We start from the raw sequence: 21,870 nt of genomic DNA, 5'->3' as shown, positions 1-21,870 counted from the left end.
TTTTTTTTTTTTTTTGCATCGCTAGTTTTAAAATGAAAATATGAATTTGAATTTATAGCTGTCGTAATACTATTTCGCGAGTTTTATCAAAATATTATGTTCGCGTCTAGGTACGACTACAAGTACCTAATTTCGTATGTTGGCAACATCTGCAACAGGTGAACGACACCAGATACACCGCAGAATATCAACTCAATTTTCTAAATCAACTTTACGCCGTGTTCGCTGTGTCAGCATTTGTAATAGGATTTGTTATCGTGTTGAAATTTACATGTGTGCTGAAAGCTTCGAATCGAATTTTTGGGGCGGTTAATTGGTTGTAATCACTTCATGTAGTCGAACATATTCTATACCGTGTAAAATCAGTTATTAAATAACTTCATTTCGGATTAATTTGCTTTTGAATGTCTATAAATTGTTATACATAGGATGTTTATGAGGTTGAGGTATCTCCTTGTGTGAAAGTGTTATAATGAAATCAACGTGTAAACTTATTAGGTACTCGACATTTCTCTCTATTTATTCCAATTTCTGGTGTAAATTGAATATGTGTGTTGAAATGTGGTGTAGGTCGTGGATTTATATTACGGTTTTGATTTCCTATTTTTGTGGCAGAACTAGGTAATGGTAAACTGTTCATGGGGAAGTTAAAATCGTTGGAAGACTCATTTTTTGATCTACAAACTGACTAACTGAATTTATTAGAACGGGGAAAGCGGTATTGTAGGTAATTTCACGAGCAATTCCATATGCATGATCTTCGCATTCGGTAATATTTTTAGATGTGCTCGCGCTATCTGCGCGTCTTTCACGAGTGAATGTTTTCTACCTTAGCCGAATTTAATTTAAAAACAACGACACGACGACGACGTTGAATTGCTTTTCATGTTCTTTTTTAATTTTCGACGTCGTGAAATTTTTATGCTATTTCGATTACCTGCGTGAATTTTTTAGACGATATTTATACCGTATCATGTGAGTATCGTCAAATAGCAATATTCTAGCAGCGAATCAATTTAAAACTACGTTGAAAATTTGACGTTTAGGTACATAGCTACCTATTCGATTTTCTTGTATGAAAATCTTCGTGTGTTTGGAACGTTTGAATTTTATTATTGATATTTTTATTGTTGTTGCTGATTTGTAGAACGTTTGCGATGTGTATGGTCGAACTGTTTTTGTGGAAATTGAGTGAGTACCCTCACCTGGGTAATATGGGCCAAAATTTCGTGTTTTTTTGTTGGCATTTTTAGAGTTTTCAACTTGAAGCTTTGAAACTTGATATTTAAATTCCCACACCAGATGAGCGTTTCAAAAGTTGGTAATAGTTTGAAGTTTCGCCCACAGAGTGCACTGAAGCGTGGCCCATATTGCCCCTATCTTGGGGGTAATATGACCCACTCATTTTTTCATCTACGTAAAAAATATGTGAAAAATAGCCAATAAAACAAAAATTTATTTTTTTGGAAAAACTACCTATCAAACATTTAAAATGTTCAAAACACATCCGCATTACAAAGTAACCGCCAGTGGACTCGAAAAATTGCAACAAACCTATCAAATTTATTTTAAACAAATAACGATTAACATTTAAAATGTTCAGAACACATCAGTATCACCTATCGCTTCGAGCTGCAAAAATTCAAAACTTTGATGAAGATGTACGATTAATTAGATTAAATGAAATGAAATCTATACTTACGTATTCGCGAAGGTATCTCTTCACGGAACTATTTTCAGCAATTACAGTGTCATCGTACTCATAAAAAATATTGCCTTGGGGCAGCGTAAACTTTACTACTTTCCGGTTAATTGGTGACACCTCGACATTGTTTTCTTCAATTTTTCTTATGAACAGTACCCAAATCAAATTAGACTTCCGTCCGCTGGTGGTGAAACTGTACACACTTAAACTGTTAACTATTGAAAAAACATAATTGTAATTAAAACAATTACCATTTTATTTATTTCGGATGAATGCGTCGACTGTAAGAATGGACAAATATTTCAATTTTCAACGTACCGGATGTTCTGGGACAGGTGTCAACCCCTTCGACTGATAATACTCAACCCAAACTACACAGATGTAAGTTGGTTTGCCGACCCTAAAAATTGAAGGGGCAAAGTCACGTCTCATGTATTGTAATTCCTCGACTATTATAGATAGCTTCAATCTGATTTCGCCATGTTATAGAACTCCTCAAGGAGTATAAAAAAGGTTATTCAAAATTTGTGCCTATCTTCAAAATTGAAGGAGCTGTGATCACTTCAAATTTTCAATGTGCTCTAGCGCCTTCAATTTTAGATCAAGGCAAAATGTAGTTATGTTCTTTTTTGAAGAACAATAAAATGTTTTACAACTTACGTTGCATCAATTGTTGGCCTAAACTCAAAATTGAAGGCGCCAGAGCATTTCAAAAGATTTGAGCGATCGTAGCTTCTTCAATTTTGAGGATAGACCAACAAGTGATATCAAGTTGTAGAACTTTGAATGTTCTTCAGAAAAGAATATAACTATATTTTGCCTACATCTAAAATTGAAGGTGCTAGAGCACATTGAAAATTTGAAGCGATCACAGCTCCCTCAAAAATTGAAAATAACCTTTTTTACACTCCTTGAAGAGTTCTATGTACATACAACATCATGAAATCAGATTGAAGCTATCTATAATGGTTGAGAAATTGCACTACCTCAAAGAATTGACAATAAATGGCCTGTAATTTTGCCCCTTCAATTTTTAGGGTCGGCAAACCAACTTACATCCGCGTGGTTTGGGTTGGTATATTACCAGTCGAAGGGATTGACACCTCTCCCAGAACATCCGGTATATACTTAATGGACTTGAACGAATATTTCAATTTTCAACGTAAGAAAACTGAAAAAGTGAAGGCTGATGGAAAATAGACATAAAAATGCGCAGACTGGGTTCATCAGGGTTGCCAAATTAGATTTTTTAATGCCACATGATCATGGCCAAAATTATGCCTTTCAAGTTTTTGAACACAGCAATTTCAATTTTAACACGCTATCAAGTCTAAAAACAATCAATTTTCCAATTGAAACCGGAAGACGATCGCAATTTTTTAGTTTCAATATTTGTTGCTGTTCATTCTTTGTGTTCAAATGACGCTTGAATCTTGATTTGTCAGTGTATCACGACGGCATGTCAAATGTACATAAATTGGCTGGTTCAGATCGATTTTTTTGCGTAATGAATCATCCGATTTTAAGACAGCTACTTCTCTTGAAGAGTTCTTAACTTAACCTTTATTGGTAACATTGATTACGTTTTCATCAGTAATACTTTGACTACAAATAATACAAAAAAATTCTTCAACACCACTTTCCATCACACAGAGCGTCGAAGAAATTAAAACAGAAAAAAATCGGGGAAGGGGGTCCTCCTACTCGTGTCAAAAACATTTTTTTTTTTGTTTTACTTACATTTTCCTTTTTTCGAAAATTTACGGGAAAAAAAATCACTTTGTAAAGTTTAGTCCCAGAGATCCTCCTAACTATTGTGAGATTGAAAATGTCACTGGAGTATTTCTCATAAATACTCCCTGGGAAAATAATTCATCTTACCAATGTTTTGTTACAAACTATATGATTTAATCGTAATCGTAATATCAAAACATTGAACATTCCGAAATTATTAACCTTTGAATGATAATGATTTAATTACGCGCAAATTATGTGAACAGTTGCGCAGTCAGTCACGCATTAAGGGCTGGAACTTTCACTGTCGGTTTCGTTTCCTTTACAGGTCTAGTTTTCGGATCCGAACAAGAACGCGCTTCTCCAATCTCATCGTTCAAGATAGTAATCGCCCTGATATAATTTCGCCCATTATCGGATGTTATTACATAAATTTGGGACAAATTAATGTCATAATTTTCAAGCACATCTTTGATCAATTTAGCGAGGTTTTCACCGGTTGTTCATTGCTCAAATTCTTCACATCCTAGTGTAAAACAATGAAATTCATTTTTTTCGTTTCTGAATTGCACATTAATTCCCTGGAAATGATGATTTTGGTACTCAGCTCCATCGGTTTTCAAACAGAGCAACTTCTTGAAAGTTTGTTCTTTGATATATGATCTCATTTGATTGGCTTTTCGTTTCACAAAAGTACACATAATTTTATGGTTCACCACTACTGCAAACAACTTCGATGACCCATCCATGGCATCAATTCCTATACTTGAAGTGGATTTGGTTGAGGAAAATTCTGAGACAAGGAAATTTTCAAATTTTGTTCGCCGCAACAACTCCAAATATAATTTGGCAATTACATACATACTATGTACTTAAATTGAAAACTTGAGAAAATACTTGATTAAAAATCACACTACATAATGCTTCTCAGAAATCGTACCAAATGAGGAAAGGCCGGAAGAAAAGATTGTTTCCCACAATGAAAAAAAAAAAAAAAAAAAAAAAAAACAGGAATCTTTAACTGATTATGTTAGCCGAGTTGTCCAGCATATTTTTAAGTAATCCAAAGATAACGCTTTGAAAGTTTAGTGTTACTCCTTTCAAATGTGTCTGCTGGACAACTCGGCTAACATACTTAATCAGTTGAAGATTCCTGGTTTTTTTCATTGTGGGAAACAATTTTTTCTTCTTGCCTTTCCTCATTTGGTACAATTTCTGAGTAGCATAATGTAGTGCGATTTCTAATCAAGTATTCTCTCAAGTTTTCGATTTAAGTACATAACACTTGCAAAATTATATTTGGAGTGGTTGCGGTAAACAAAATTTGAAAATTCCCTTGGTCTCAGAATTTTCCTCAACCAAATCCACCTTAAGTATAGGAATTTCATTTACTTAGTGACAAAAGTACCTATAGGCAGGACAAATTCAAAACAGTTATGAAGTCATACCTGGAAAAAAAGTAAACATGTGCATACTGCATACTTTCCCTTCATTTTTGATTTTCAAAATTCTAAATTTAAAAATGTGACCGTTATTTTGAAATGTGCGTAATTGGCAAAATACTGCTTCGTGGCATTTGCCAGCTAGTGGCAAAATATTGCCATTGCATTGGCACTGCCAAACATTTTACACGTTGGCAAAGTTCTAATGCTCTTCACTGATTGGCTGGGCTGGAGCTTGTATGATACATACTAACCTACTTATAAGGTTACGTTTCATGACCAGCCTTTCAGAAGAGTAAAAAAATTAACGTTAAACTCTTTACTAGACAATATTTTTTCCGCCGAAAATATAACGACACATCAAAAATTTTACTACATGCAGAAAAGTACCATGTTGTATATATTTTATAAACTGTAAAAATTTACAACCCAACAAATTATTTGTAATCGTATAAAAAGCCAGAAGTACGATGAGGATGTGCTCGCTCAATCATCGTACTCTGCTGAAAAACTTTTTAACTGATGCGTGTGCCGAAAAATCGTATAAATTTCTGTTTTATTATGAAATTTTATTCAACAATGACGTGTGTTATTGTAAAAATATAACGTTTATAAATTCACAGTGATGAGTGAAATTTTATTCGTTTCGTTTGATGCGTTTGTTTTGACATTTTATTAAAATGAAACGTTTTACTGTATAGTAGAGTAGCCTATTTTGGGCCTATGTGTAGATACTAGATAGCGATACAGTTATATTGTGTGTAGAGTACCTCGTATACTACGCAATCGAGACATCCTTGTTTCGCAGTTTTCATGCATCGTATAAATGTTATTTTTTCACGATGCGTGAGCTAAGTAATCTGTAAAAGTCATCTACATGTATATAATATCAATGCGCTATGAAAATAATGCAAATTTTTTATTGGAGTTGTTGCAAGGGGATGGGTTTTCTTGTAGTTTTGTATAGGGTGTAAACACTCGACAATAATAGGCTTTAATTTTTATTGAAACCAGAAATTTCGCTCGTTAAATCATGGACATTAAATTTGTCTGCATGAATCCGGTATATTGCTCGACTGATATTAATTTTATGTATCTTTCGAGAAAATCTACTGAATTTATCAGTCATAATGATTCTTACTGACCAATGCAGTAGATTTTCTACTGTTTTGCAGTAAAAAACTACTGCTTTTAAGAAGGCAAAATGTCATGACTGCTAAGTAGTGAAATTTCACTGTTTCAAATTTAGAGAGTAGGTACATGAGACAGTAATTTTTTTCCTGCGCCGGTGATGAGCTTTCTTTCGTCAGTTGCTCATTGTCCTGTTTTTCAATAAAAAAAAAATGATAAAAAAAAAACATTTAAAAAGGAAAAAAGTGTAAAACACTGAAAGTGATTCAAATTGCTTACAGTATAGGTTCGGGAAAAATTTCTGTTCCACGAGGCAATGCATTTTTATTTTCACCATCCACCTCCGTTTTACATTTTCTGATTAGTCTGTATAAATTTCGTAGGCGATCTTCGACCTCCGGAGTCTCTGTAAAAATAAACATCATTTTGTTTATTTTGAAATGGGAACATTGCATGATGAATTCTTTTAAAATCGTCAAAAGACATTTTCATGGAAATATGTACTTACTTAAATTTCTCTCATCAAGGAGGACGCACAAATCCACAATTACGCCATTGACTAGAATTTGGACTGAATTTGTGGTTTTTTTTTAGTATTTTATGGGCTAATATTTACAATAAAGAAACCCTTATTTTATCCCAGTTATTTTCATCGTGGAATGGAGTGATGGGAAGATTCTCACGATTTCGTGAAATTTTCATATTTTGAGTGCGATCACGTAAGGCTCATTGAGTGAAGGAAGAATTGATTTTCAGAATTCCAATGAGAATAAATGAGCGATTCATACTTCATCAAGAGCTCAAATTTGTGAAGTTTAACCCTTCGATCGGACTACGAGACAACCTCCTGACGAAGGAAATTCACATATTTCAGTATCCAACTGACAAAATAAATGAAAAACTGCTGAATTAGCGAAAATACATTTCGGAAATAGGTGTACTTAACAAAAAATTACTTTTTTTTATTCCCTGAGTGAAAATTAATTCTAGCCGAAAAATAAAAACAATGTTTGCTCAAAATGTCTGATGAAATAAAAATGTAACTAAGTAGGTAATAATAAAGGATAAAAAAAACCTGAAAATTGTAGGAAAATGAAAATTAAAGAAAACACGCTGATGTCGCTGATAGGAAAAAAAACACTATGAAAAATAGTGTTTATTTTCAAAATTGGATGAAACATTCTTTGTTTGTCAAAAAAAAAATGGTTATTTTCAAATTGAAAAATTGGAATTGGTATTAAAATGAATAATTAGAACGCCTGAATTGAAAACTAAATCGCTTTAAAAACATAAAAATCAATTTGAGCAGATGGAAATTTTTATTTTAAGATCTAGGTACAAATATAGGGTGCCCAGAAATATCGAGCACCCCTAAGAAAGTTTTCTACTAAAATACTTTGGTTGGTCACAGTGAATGATAATAATAATAGCACATGATTGGTTGTTGGACTGGAGAGATAACATTCCACCAATCATATGCATCTATTTCACTTTGCCAACCTATATTTTTAATGAAAAACTTTCTTAGGGGTGCTCGATATTTCTGGGCACCCTGTATATTGCAGTAAAAAGGTTCCAAGGACTGAATAGCCAATAAGCTATGAAATTACTTTGAACTTTGAATAATCATCGAGAATTTGAGTTGAAAGCGGTTTTCCTTTTCGATATTTATTTATGCACCATTCGATTTGTATTTTCAATTCAGTGAATGTGTCATTAATTCGGCAGAGATTCCAAAATGAATTTTAATTTTTTACCATTTTCACTTTTACTAATTATTATTATGTAATAATATAACTTCAGGCATTATTGTGAACAAACATTTTTATAATTTTGTCAATTTTTCGTTTCGGAGATAGTAATTTTTTGTCATTATAACTTTTACAGAATGGATTTCTGCTAATTCAGAACATTTTCAATGTTTTTGTCAATTGGATGTGATGCTAATTTTTTGTTTAATCATGTTTTGAAGCAATTTGAATTTTATTTTGCCAGGTCGTCTCGTAGTTCAACGGTTTTAAAATTCAATTTTCAAGATGGAAACTCGATTTTTAAGGTTAGATGCGTAACCTAAAAGATTATTTACTTCTCAACCTCGAAATTGCGTACATTTCGATTCTTCATCTGATGTAATCATGGTGTGTCTGTCTCTGTAGTTAAGAAGGAACCAATTTTCATATCGTTCAATAGATTCTCTAGCTATAGAAACACATTCAATTTTGCTCATTCATCGTGCAAGGTTATTCTGAAAACAACCAACACAATCATCATAAACAACAAAGTACTGAGAGAAATCTTGATCTAAAAAGAATCGGACGTTTTCATTTAAAAAAAAAAAAAAAAACGTCATAGTGACGTCATTTGACAGATACCTGCAATATAGTCTTTTGTTTTTTTGGGGGTTATTTTCAAGAATTGAAACTTTTTTTTGCAATTTTTTAGAATTTTTGAATCTTTATATTTTGTTCTTTCTATTGGGGTTTCATTTTGTTTGAAATTCCTTAAAAATGCTTTTTCGTGCTGTTACGATTGGTAAAAAATGTGAAAAATACAATTCACTATCACTTATCAGTTTGTTTTTCCCGTAGGTACTGATGCTTCACTTATTTTTACCAAATATCCGTGTTGTAAGTAGACCAGTAGTAGGCGGGGCATTTCGGGGCCCTAAGTCAGAAACACCCAAGTGACCCACCCGTCGACTACATTTTTAAATGAAAAAAAAACACATTATCGAGAAGAGTTTTTATTTAAAAACGTACAAAAAATCGAAATTGAAACTAAACAAACGAAAATACATACATGAACCAAAAAACAACAACAACAACTTAGTAGAAATATTTGTATTCATTTTTTTATTATTTTAATCGTTTTTAAAATTTAAAAATCATTTCTTTTTTCATTTTAAAAACGATTAAGTACATACTTACATAAAGTATGTAAAAATAAAAAAAAGGAATGCAAAATACCTTTCTGTCTAGCATTTCTACAGATGAGTTTAAAGAAAAATCATTTGAAAACTATTTTTGATACATCATAGAACTGTTTAACAGTGATATAAATTAAGTTGCAGCCGTTTCGAAGAAATTTAGAGTTGATCCATCGATCAGAATATTTTGTCGCAGGGGTATTAGATCCTCAGAACCTACTTCCACTGGTCCATTCCCTAATCCCAGCCAAGCTGGGCGCTGATTCGCGATTCTTGACCAGCTATACGTAGAATTGAGTTACGTAAACCTACCTAAGTAATATGTAAGTACAGGGTGCCCAGAAATAGCGAGCACCCCTAAGAAAGTTTTCTACTAAAATACTTTGGTTGGTCACAGTGAATGATAATAATAATAGCACATGATTGGTTGTTGGACTGGAGAGATAACATTCCACCAATCATATGCATCTATTTCACGTTACCAACCTATATTTTTAATGAAAAACTTTCTTAGGGGTGCTCGATATTTCTGGGCACCCTGTATCTATATTCCTGCAGTCGAAAACTTGTTTTGAAGTACCCAGAATTTTTTTCATAGCCATTTTCCCCTTCGAGAGCGGAGATAGTCAACATGTTCGTTTCAGGTGTTTTTTAAGCGGCATTCAATTCAACATCTTTTTTGCCAGGTAGAAAGATGCTTTGTCTTATAGTTAGTCATTTTACGGGCAATGTTGGATCAACGATAAATAAAATGCAATTAAGTCGGTATAACGGATACTCGAAATTACTACTGAGACCTCCCGAAATGCAGACCGAAATGGGTTTGATATTACGAGGTATGGTTGTTTTGGTTTTTTCGATCGAACTTGTCTCTTTATGTGATTGTATTTACATGCAATATTTTTTGGCTAATGTGTTTTTAATTTCAGGCGAATCTTAAAAGCTTTCGGTTGAGTCACATCTTGTTTTGTTGCCTTTCTTCGAACGTAAAAGAAAACATGACCGGTTAATACGATTTGTTGAAAAAATTCATGATGTAATTCTAACCTCGTTGACTTTTTTGATCATAAAATTTGAACATTCAGTGAGGTAAACATTGGAGAATAATTGGATTAATTTCGAGAAGGGAGGAGGGTTCATGTAGGCCAAATCTTTTCAAGTCATGAAAATGTGCTAAATTCAAGAATTTTTACGACTGAAGTATGTACTTCAATTATTCTGCATATTTGGGATACGAATGATCTGTTTTTAGCTTTACTATTACTCGAGGAACCAATTGCACGAAGAGGGCTTGTTTGTCCCAAAAGTTGTATGTATAAACTATGAAAGTTTGTCTACTTCAAAAGCATTTGTTCTTGAATGATGAGATGCAATGAATTTGAGAGCATTCAACTTCCTCTCCTCCTTTAGTCTTTAGTCTGATAGAGGTCTTTCGTATTTCGTATCTTAAATACAATAATTGAAGTATTTATTTGTAGGTAGGTCTTGAATTCGGTTAATGTTCATTCTACAAAATGAGGCTATGTAACCCCCCCCCCTTTCGACCAAAAAATGAGCTCCATAATTCTATGGTTGATATTATTCTCCGGTGTTTACCGGATGTTCAAATTTTATGAACAAAACACTCAACGAGGTCTGAATTTACTCATACGTGATTTTTTCCCCATTTTGGCTTCAATTTTGTGGAGGCCTCCAGCTCTCTCAACTCCTCCGGTCTCAAAATGCATCGGAATGGAGCAATTACACATTTCAGGATTTTAAAGCAGAAAGAGTAATTTTTGAATTAAGGAAAATGAGCCAATTTAGCTATTTGGTGCAATGAAATGCTGAGTTTTTCCTCATTTAAATCACCATCATTTAATAAATCTTCGTGAGTAGGCTTCTCGTTTAAGCATAAGGACCGCGAGTTTAGAACTGATACGCTGACGTTTCTTTGTCATGAGGGTATATGTACCACGAAGAGATTTGTTTGAATTTTTCATTAACCTGTTGACCCTGTATAGTATGTATATGTGTCTTGTGGTATTGGAAGAGTGCACTTTTGAGATCTAGAATCTTTTAATGAAGCTACATCTGTGCCCTTGAATGCACAGATTGAATTATTGTGACCACGTTTATGTATATCAGATTTTATATAGCGAATTAATATACCTAATATATCTTCCTGTTGTTGTTTGTTGTGTTCTGAAATTCCGTATTTATTAGTTAAATTAACTTGGGCTGCGACATATATTTGATAATTTATTTTACGCGGTTAAAATTTGGAAATTGCCAATACAGGAAGACTTTTTTTCTGGCTTAAACTGATATTTATAATAATAATGAGTGTTTTTTTTTGTAATGTTACGAAATATTTTTTGGTGCCTTTTCAAAAAAAAAACAGCTTCCCACCTTTCCACGTTCAAGTAAGGGAAGTACTTATCTATGAAAAAAATATCAATTCTGACTCCTCAATACGTTTATTATTTATGTAATTATAAGATGTAAGATATTTTACCGGAAAAACTGAAATTTCCCTTTCCAATAGATACCATAATACGCGACAAACTTTAAACGTTTTCGTGAAATTTTTAGCCATTAAAAAATCTGCACTTCGATTTGATCACAATTTCAAGTTAAATTTATCGAACTGGTTTTTCTTTTTTTTTCTTTCGTTATTTGTTAAGGTTTTTTTAACGCGAATTATGTACTTTGGCCCCTATGAAATGACCCGTTTTTTTTTTTTTTTTTTCAGTATGAAAATTTTCGGTAATTTACGAAAACCAGATACACAATGTGGCCAATATCTCACCTTGAATTACTCGAATTAAAGTTCACGTACAAGTAGGTATTTAACGTGACGAGTGACGGAAGTAGTATAACAAGTCGTACCAGGTAATTACGGTACAGTTTCAAAATTGAACTTTTTCAATAACGGAAGTGAACGAGATTTCGTTTTTTTTTTGCCTTAAAATAGTCGACGTGATGTTTTGAACGAATGAAATACATACTTACTTTGCAATTTAGTATGTAATATCGTATTGTGAGTTGTATTATTGCTTCGAATACTCTTTTGATCGTCGTATTTCATTTGTCGTTCTAAAATAACAAATACGAAATAAATCAAAAAATCAAATACCTTCCTGATTATTCTTTTTATTTAGTGCGAACTGCGAACCAATATCGTATTCCTACGTAAAACAGGTCGTGAAAATACCCTTGTTTCCAGATTATAATTGGGAAATTATGACGGATTATTGTTAAAAGCCCTTCAGAAAAAAATTCTGCCAAAATTCCAGCCCCTTGTCCCATTTTTTCATGGCCTGTGTATGAAAAAAATACGTGTTTTTCAGGGGTAAAATCTGAACTTGTGGATATTAAAGGTGAAATATTAGTACCACATATAGAATGTATAGAGGAAGCATGAGCCCTCAAATGTGATTTTTTCCCAGCATTTTTTATCGCATTAGTGAGAGAAAAATGGCTAAAAACTTATTCAATTTTTTTGGTATTTTGTAATTGGAAATAATGAGCAAAAATTTGGCACCATTGCATTCCAAAATATTTCTTTCGGTTTCATAAATCATATTTTCTAATGTTTCAGCAAAGGTAATACATATTTGATAAACTTCTCCCGCCCGCCATAGGCTATGACTGGGGTAGGTACCTAGCTACCTAAAAAAAAGTACTTGCTTCCATCCAATTATTACAAAATTTATTTCGAGTGAACTGGGGTTACCGAAAATGAGCGATTTTCAAATTTTTAACGGATTAGCATAGAATCTTAAAAAATTGTTTTGTATGTTGATGTCAATGACCTCGGTTTATTGTTAAATGAGACTTACGAGTACCTGTGGTTTCCCAAAATTTTCTAATTCTTTCCTATAATTTTAATTATGTATAAAAATCGTGCAATTGTACGTTAAATTTTTTGAAATATAAGTGTAGGTAGTCTATCTGTTGTTTACCTCATCGATCATTTTCTACTCGAAATGAAACTTTTATCCAGTAGGTAGTTCGATGATATGTGAAAGCTTATTCAACGCTAGATTGCTGCTGACCTTGAGAGTTCACGAGCAGAAACTTCGTTGGACTGGATATTGAATTATTATATCGAATCGTAAGTATCGTGAACTAATTTCATAACAATACTGGACTTTTACCTCATAGCACTTACGAGTAGCTATAGGTCTATTAGCGTTCAGTTTACTACTCGTTCATTCTTATAGGTACATTCTTAACGTTGATATCTGACTATAAATTGATGCACGCGATTGTACATATTTTGGATCATAAATTACTCTGTCTCTATTCCCCTAGAATATTGTCAAGTATTTTCTAGGTGACATTTTTTTTCGTGCAAAAAAAAGCAGCTAACATTGAATCAGATTGAATCGTTATTTATCAAATGCAATTGATCTATTTTTTAAATAGGTACCTATATAATAACTATTACAGATTCAGAAAATTAAGATATTCAAGAAAAAAATACAGGAAGATATTTAAAAGGTAGATGCATATCAATCTCATCAACTTCGTCTGATCTGTGAGATTTTGAAACCTTGAAATGCACATTTTAACGAGATGGAATCTTCGATGGGGCTATATTCTTCAGAGATTGAAAAAATCCGCTTTAAAGTTTGGACATTTCTGATGCAAAATCTGTACTTATTTCGTGACAATTTAAAAAATGAGGAAGCGGCGAAAATCTGGAAACATTACCTACGAATTTGTAGTCTGCGGAGACCCAGTTACCAGTGCTTAATCATTCGCCGATGCTTCTTTGTTGTTTGTGGGGAGGGGGGGGGGTTGCTACGGTATTCGAAAAACGTTTTCATTTTCTTAATTTTCTCAGACGATATCTCTCGAAAAAAAAACCTACCTGATATCACCGATCGGAATCCATCAAGGTTGAAAATTTCTCGCCGAAAGTGAATTTTCACGTAATTTTTACGACCGCTACCTGCTCGAATAATATACCTAACGAGCCCTCTGAGTTTTGATTTGATGAAATTTTACCTAAGCTATTATCACGTTAGCATGTTCCTATCTGAGTTGATGAATAATTTTACAGCTTTCAAAATATCCTAATTAATCACTATGTCAGCTCAAATTAACCAGACCGAATTTTCAAACAAACCGGTACATAATACGATTGAAAAAATTCGAGTAAAGTGCGCCCGACTAGGTACAGGAATTGTTCGTGTTGGAAGATAAATACTTGACACTGTAATCAAGTATGTATGGTATTAAATATCTAGCCAGGGAACATTTACACATAATGTACTTAGAACGAGTTCATGTCAACGCTGGCATTATTATTATATAATATAAGCTTACATACCATTTCAACGAAAATATCCTGAAAATTTTTTAGTGTTGGTTGGTAGAAAATATGACAGTTGTTTTTTCCCCGAGGGTTTTCAATAAAACACAAAAAAGCAAACAAGTAATTCAGCCTCATGTCAAGTTCAGGACACAATCTTTCTGTCACATGGGTTTCCAAATGGCAAATTCGTCGTTGAAATCTGTGGGTAGAATCTCGAGGGAAGCCCATTTCAAGTATCTACTCGCTTCTTTATTATTAATGAAAAAATCATGTCCTGGAGTTGACATAGGACCGAGTTATTTGCATTTTTGTGTTCTCTTGAAAAATCCCTGAGTAAAAAACTACCCCCATCTTTCGAAAAGGTGTTACCTGCAAATTCCAACGACAATCCGATCATTCAGAAGCCCACAAAATGAGTTTATGTCAAAAAAATTGATGTTGGGCCAAGTTATTTGCATTTCTCTATTCTTGAGATGTAAAATTTCAAATTCAATGCTCGGTAAACTCCCTTCCATCAACTTGAGATGCTGAAAATTTAGCTACAGAGAGGTTTCTTGTGATGTTGGTACGTATAAGAGTGTAAAAAAAATTAATTAACGTTCTGAGATATGAGGTGGCTCCCTTCTGGAATAAAATACAAAACTAGGTTTCTAGTCTGAAATTTACGTCTTAATTCGAGTTTTGATTATTTCTAAATGAGACTACCGCCATTTTTTTCATGGTGTGATTGAAAAAGATTGGATTTATTTTTAAATAAATATCCAAGAAGTTCAAAATCATTTTTTCGCAATTTTCTTATTCTCTTGATGAAATTTATAGAGGGTGAGAATGCAATAAATCTATTTACATGAAGTAATATTTACCCTAAATCAAAAGATTTTTCGTTTTTTTTTGGAGGTTAGTGCGCAGGGAGGCGAGTAAGGCAAAAATTATTGATATTTTTAAGTTCAGCGCGAAATTTTAACCCATTTTGATAGGTCACACGGCCACTTCTGAGAAAAAAATTGCGAAGTTGGTATTTGATGAAAAGTTGTGCTTACGCAACTTTGAAAATTAATTGCGACGAAATAAGTATGCCAATCGAATTTAGTGAATGTGGTGATTTTGGAAAAGTAAAGATGTCGTGTAACGGGATATTAGGGTGAAAATTGCCCCTTCCCCCATACATCCGAAACTAGGGTTGGAAAAGTTCGAAAAATGGACAAAAATTGCGTGTAGGGTTGCATAACTTTTGATTGTGCGGGAGGCCGGTAGAAAATTTATTTTCAGTATTCCAAGACACCAGGCTACTCATCCCCGGTTGAATTTTTTGTCCCTCTTCTAGGTCAAAAAATGCCCCTTATTCACCATTCCTCCTTCCACCTTATGTGCAAGTGAATGTTCGCTTGCTATGCATTTTTTGGGCACGTAGAATAATAAAATTTTTCTGTACAGTTTCAAGTTTCATCATGAAAAAAGTGGACGAAATATAAGCTTTGAAAGCTCACAGTATGCCGAAAAATGAATTTGAATATTCAAAAAGGTTGTTTTAAGGGCGATTTTCATTTTTTTTTTTTGGAACAGGTATGTATAAATTTTTTGAGCAAAGTAAATCATTTATCAATCTTTGGGAAGACCAAAAATAAAATTCAGCACCTACGTACCTACCTACGTATAACTTTGGTAATTTGTGTTGATAAAAAAAAACGATACAAATAAGTAAATTAATACTGGATTATGGGTCTAACAAAGAAAAATAGGCTGACTCATAGACATGAAAAAATCCCATTACCACATCGAACGCCTTTAGAACGGAAAATTTAACGATGTTAATCCTCGATAGAAAACATACCTAGAAATAATCGGGATTATTTCCAATTTTTACCACCGTTACCACTAGTCTCTTAAGATGACGAAAACTACGAAATAGTGAGCAATATCATATTCCAATGCGTCAAACGGTCAAACGATCGCAGAAAGATGATACGCATAAAAACGCTGTAACCTTATCGATGGTGCATTTCATGCGTACATTTGCATCTAATACCTAAACCTATGTAAGTATTTACATTTACCTACATGGTGTATATGACCGCAAAGCCGCAGGTTTCTTACTTTTAGGTAGTCTAGAGGTAACTAAACAGAATCAAAACTGGTTTGATACAACGACACTTCGCTGTTTTTTTACGAGGCATTCTGCGCGTAAGTTGAGTAAGCATCAAGCAGGTATCTGCGTGCCTATACAACAATATGATGCACCAAATCACGCTGTACTTGGGCGGATTTTCCCAATTATTTTTTAGACAGGAGTATTCTATATTGAAAAGTAGCATCATTTTAAATTAAGTTGAATACCAAAATATATTAATTCTTTCAAGTTTACACGAATCAAATATGTATATCCATCTACCTTCTACCTATTACATATTTGAAGCAAAACTGAATAGCTAGATAGATATGATATGGGTTGCGTAATTTTCTTCGCTCAAAGCATTATAAGTCAGCATACTCAACACTGCATCTTGATAGATAAAGTGATTGAATTTGAATCCAGTTGCATACTTTCGAAACAATCGCATCCTGCTGCTGGTAGCTATCTTTACAAAAAATCCTTCAAACCAATAAAATTGGATAGATTTTCTTCACTTCATCGCAAACATTATCATAATTAATCAACTTTATAACATCAAATTTTTAATCTTAACGAATGTCAAAAAAAAAAAAAAATGAGTAAACGAGGAACGTGGCTAGATAAATCAAAACACTGATTCGCAAGTGGCTTCAAAAATATGATACCTATTAATATTTTTAGATATTATGTGCTTACACGTGTAGGTCTAGGCACGCTCAAAGAGCACTCGGTTGGTTTCTTACGTAATAATTTCTCCATCGTCCATAAATACCTACCATGAGATGAAAATGAAATGAATCGGATACTAATTGCGCTTCACGCTCTGTCTGATGTGTTGAACGTAATTTTAAACATTACTCGTATTTTCTTTGTATGTACTCACGAATACAAATCGACAATGGGGATCGGTATGAGCGATGTTTGTTGATATAAGTATTAAGGTAGTCGGTTTAAAAGACTTGATGACCCATTTGGCAGACGAAAGTAACAACATTTTGTGGTCAAGTAGAAAGGCATTTGATATTACGGAATAATGATAGCTAGATACCTTCGTATGAAGTATGTATATGTAATGCAATTCTATACAGTATCGCAAATAAAACACGAATCGTTTTATTAACTGCACGAGTAATATCTCGACGTGATATTACGTCAATTTTCATGCATTGATGGGTAGTTTCCTTGAGGAAAATGTTCCCCGGATTAAGGACTCGCATGAAGAGAAGCAACCCCTTCTCTTTGATTATTTGCCCCTCGACTGTTCCGGGAATCGCCTGCCAAACTTCAACTTTGTCTTAATAACATTTTTCGTTTGTCCATTCGTGATGTCATTAGTATAATGCCAATATTTTCTTAATACATACTCGTATCTATAAATTAACAAATTTACATCATTTTTGGACAAAAATTGGAAAATTCGTATAAAATGAGAGAAATGTTTGGATCATTTAAGTGACTTTACCAGGGATGAAAAGCTAGCTGAAAGCTTAAAGCCGAAAGCCAAAAGCCAGGGAAATTTTTGCACTGAGCCAAAAGCTAAAAGTTTGCAAGTTTCATTTTTCCCAAGCTGAAAGCTCGCCAAAAGTTTCATTTTTTTGGTCTTTTCAAAGGCTTCTTTCCAAATTTGAATTCTCTGAATTTAGAAGAAACAAAAAAATAATTTTTTTCAATTTTATTTCAATGCGATTTACTGAAATGAAAAATTGAAAAAAAAAGAAGAAATTAACCCTAAATAATAAATGTTCTTCACTATCACAACATAATTATGAAATCAATTTAATCTAATCAACTAATCAAGCAATCACAGTCCTCTGATACAGAAATCTCAAAAAGTTTATGCATTTTTCATAAGTTGATAGCAAATCAGCTAAAAGTTTAAAGGTAAAAGCATAAAGCCAAAAGCCAAAAGCTTAATGAAATATAGCTGAAAGCTGTTAAATAGAAAATATGTGGGAAAGCCATTGGAAGCCAAAAGTTTGGCTAAAGCAAGCCGTAAAAATCAAAAAAGCTGAAAGCCAAAGCCAAAAGTTTCAATTTTGAAATTTCAAGCTGAAGATCAAAAGCTGAAGTTTTATTTTAAGGCTTTTTCATCCCTGGACTTTACCAACTCATAATATTTGAGTAGGCGAACAAAAAAGTTATTATGATAAATTGTTTATCTTCAAAATTGAAGGTGGAACACAGATCAAAAATTTAAAAATCTAGGGCACAACGAATTTGGAAATTTTTAATCAAGTTTACCCCTTCAATTTTGAAGATCAGCAATTTGTCATAAGAACAAATTTTTTGTTCGTCCACTTGAGTATCATTTGAATGATTCAAGCATTTCCTTATTTTTGATGATTATTTCAAAATGGGTACATTTCCAGTTTTGCGAAGCACGTAGCTCCTTCAATTCACCAGATAGGCAACCAGTCATAATTACGTTTTTTGTTCATCTCCTCCAGTACTATCTACATTGAATTTTGGCAGACGATTCCCGGAACCCCCTGTATTGATGATGCGCAGTCTTATAGTTTTTAAAGGAGCAATGTGCTTTCATAAAATTAAACTTGAGATTGTGCAGGACTACTTTTTAAGAATGTATCCGAAAATAATAGACGTACTTACTTACTTACCTAGTTTTCAAAAAAATTTCAATGTATGATAATGTTGATCACTCCACGTTTAGATATTTCGGCAAAATATGAGTAATTAGTGGTACATAACTTAGATACTAAATGAAATCACTTTTTCAAACCATTTCGAATTAATTTTAAAATTTTACTCGTAATCAATGATGAGCTGTTTGGTCATTTTCAAGAATTTCGTTCATACAGGTATACTCAAGTTCGGTAGGTACCTTATTATGTTTTCCTTTTTTTTTTTTTTTTGAAAAAATTATTTTATGCTTGAACATTTTTACAGAATGTTAAACCCTGATTTTGTGGCTTCAAATCGACTGAAAATGGTTTCGAACCGGTTTTGAGTAGTTCTGGAAGACCTCCAATACATTTTTCAGAATTAAGAAGAGCTAAAATTTACATCATGCGCTTTTTTGGCACTTCATAAAAATCTTGAATTTCCAAAATGTCTCTGGCGGTTCCAGAACGGCTTGAAATCACCTTCAGTTGACTTAGAATATTGAAATTAGGGTTCAAAGGTAATTTCAGCTTTCCACTTTAATTTGGTAACATTTTGTTGGAATTGCTGGAGACTCCAAAACTGCTGAAAACGAGTTGAAATCGTTCCCAATCGATTCAGTGGGTCGAAAACAGGGTACCTAAAATTCAACTCTCTTGGTCAATTTCATGAATTTTATTCCTTATTTTTAAATGTCCACTTTAGGGGTTTTCGAATGACCACATTTGGACAAAAAATTGCAATTTTGATTCCCCCCTCCGAATTTGCGTGTAGGATGATATTTGAATTGAAGTCTGGAAATCATGGAAAACCGGTCAACGTCAAGAGATGAAATACGATAAGTACCTTATAATTTCTCCAAAAGAGTAAACACTCAGCAAGTCAGCAATGACAGCCCCCCCCCCAAGTTCTAAAAAATAAATCTATATGCAATTCGTTTCCGGGTAAACGTCGCAATCAATTGACAAGAAAATAGTATTCATTCGTTTCAACAAATTAACGCGGGGAATTCGACACGTTATTCTTGCAATAATAAGGTATTTTATAACTAGCACATGGCTATTTTTCTGCATAAAAACGTACAAATATTCGTTGCAAAGTTTTTACAATATCGTATGTAATTAGAAATAATTAGTATGTAATTGATTCTATTAACGGTACACTAAGTATGAAAAAGTTACGAGTTACAAAACAAAGCGTGGAGGGTTTTTATGGGTGGTTCATATTTCTCACGAATGTCACTCTACATGATGCATTATTTTTCATGAATAACAAAGAAATGGCTTCGAAAAACATTTCAACTCGTATTTGTGTAATATAGGTAAGTATATTTTCTTTTGAAAAAAAAAAAAAAAAAAAATGTACTTAGGCAGCGAATGTAAAATGAAAATCAGTTGAACAGGAAAAAATGAAAATAATAAAAAAATATCCACCCATAAACAAGCATAAAAAATTGAATCATCGAACAAAATGTAAATAAATTTTGAAATAAATCAGATGACATAATCACGTTTCCCCGCCGAAAAAATTGTGGGAAATTTCCTGTAAATCATCGATTTAAGAATAAAATCCACCTCCCCCTCCAGGAAACGGAATTAACGTACCAATTGATGTTTTATATCACACGCATGACAACGTTTACGAAAAAAAAAAATTATTAAAACCCACGAAAAAAAACGTACGTACGTTAATATTGAACTTGCATGATAAAAAACGACCTTAACGTGCGTTAACCGGATTACGAGTATTGTTTACATCTCCAGACTGGATTAATAATTACCCAACTGGTCGTATAGACTCCGTAAAAAATCTTTTATCAGTTACCTAAGCGACGGTTAGCGCGTTACTTTCAATTCGCGTTTCTTTCTTACGGATAATACTGTTAAGTAGATCCCTCATATTTCGCGCGCAAGTTTTAAAAATTTCCAGTTCGCGAAATGCGTAAAGTTCTTAATTCGCATCGTGTTTAAATGGTGATATAATATTTTAATTGTATAACGTTTTTATTTACATTTCAATTTTTTTTCTTATTGTTTAAATTTGTGTACCTTCGCGGATAGTTCGAATAAAATAGTAAGTACTTGATGCACTCTTTGCAATATTCTATTTTTTATTTGGTTGTTGAGATTTTTGTCAATTTTTAATTGAAAGTACTTTGTATGTAAATGATTGTGGAGGCTTAAATATTTTTTTCGAATGTATTTTTCAAATACCCAAAATCAAAATTTTTGGTTTTCCCCCTCATTTTTTAATATAGATAAGGAATCATCGTCGAAAATCATCTATCAGTATAGGAAAACATAAACGCGGAATCGAAGAATGGAAAATTTTCCATCAATCGATGCACTACCTTTATTATATTATTATTTTTGTTTTAATTATCCTTGAATATACGTTTCATTCTTTACACCTGTGGTTGACTAGAAAATCCAATGTTACTATCCCGAAGATAAAATATTGTGTTTACGAAACCTACGAATTTGCTTTCATAAACATACCTGTAGGTAGCTGGGTATACGTATCTATAAAAAAAAGGGCTATTTCCTCTACGTTGCCATTAACGATCGACAATTCTAATTCACAGAGGATGATATCTCAAGGTTTCTGCATCTCAAGATCTCGATGATAATCTCAAGTTGAATTATCTGTTAGTTAGGTACTTACTCGGTGGAAGTACCTACTTAAAAACCATCGTGAAAGGTTATTTGCCTCGGAACTGGAACTAGAAATAATTACGATGGACATAGGTCACTAATTAGTCTAAATCGTGAGAGACGAGTGTTGTTGAACTTGACGATGAAAATATGTATTTTACCTACCTGCGCGCAAAATGTTTACAAAAATTTACGTAATTTGGTTTTTGGAGAAAAAAAATTCACAGCTGGAGCATTT

At 33.1% G+C, this 21,870-nt stretch overlaps 1 protein-coding gene across 2 annotated transcripts in view; it reads left to right on the top strand.

The window, feature by feature from the left end:
• LOC135836473 (alpha-tocopherol transfer protein-like) overlaps positions 1–21,870 on the top strand; it is a 146,752-nt gene that overhangs the window by 110,996 nt on the left and 13,886 nt on the right. The window contains exon 1 of one of the 2 annotated variants that reach the window (XM_065351333.1): positions 20,704–21,051. The exons of the other annotated variant lie outside the window; for it this stretch is intronic. The gene's annotated coding sequence lies outside the window, so the exon portion shown is untranslated. Of the gene's footprint in view, positions 1–20,703; positions 21,052–21,870 lie in introns of those variants that run through there. 2 annotated transcript variants of the gene reach the window in all.

The sequence above is a fragment of the Planococcus citri genome, chromosome 2 (genome assembly GCF_950023065.1).
Source record: "Planococcus citri chromosome 2, ihPlaCitr1.1, whole genome shotgun sequence".
Taxonomy (NCBI): domain Eukaryota; kingdom Metazoa; phylum Arthropoda; class Insecta; order Hemiptera; family Pseudococcidae; genus Planococcus; species Planococcus citri.
This window is presented reverse-complemented; position numbering and strand designations above follow the sequence as displayed.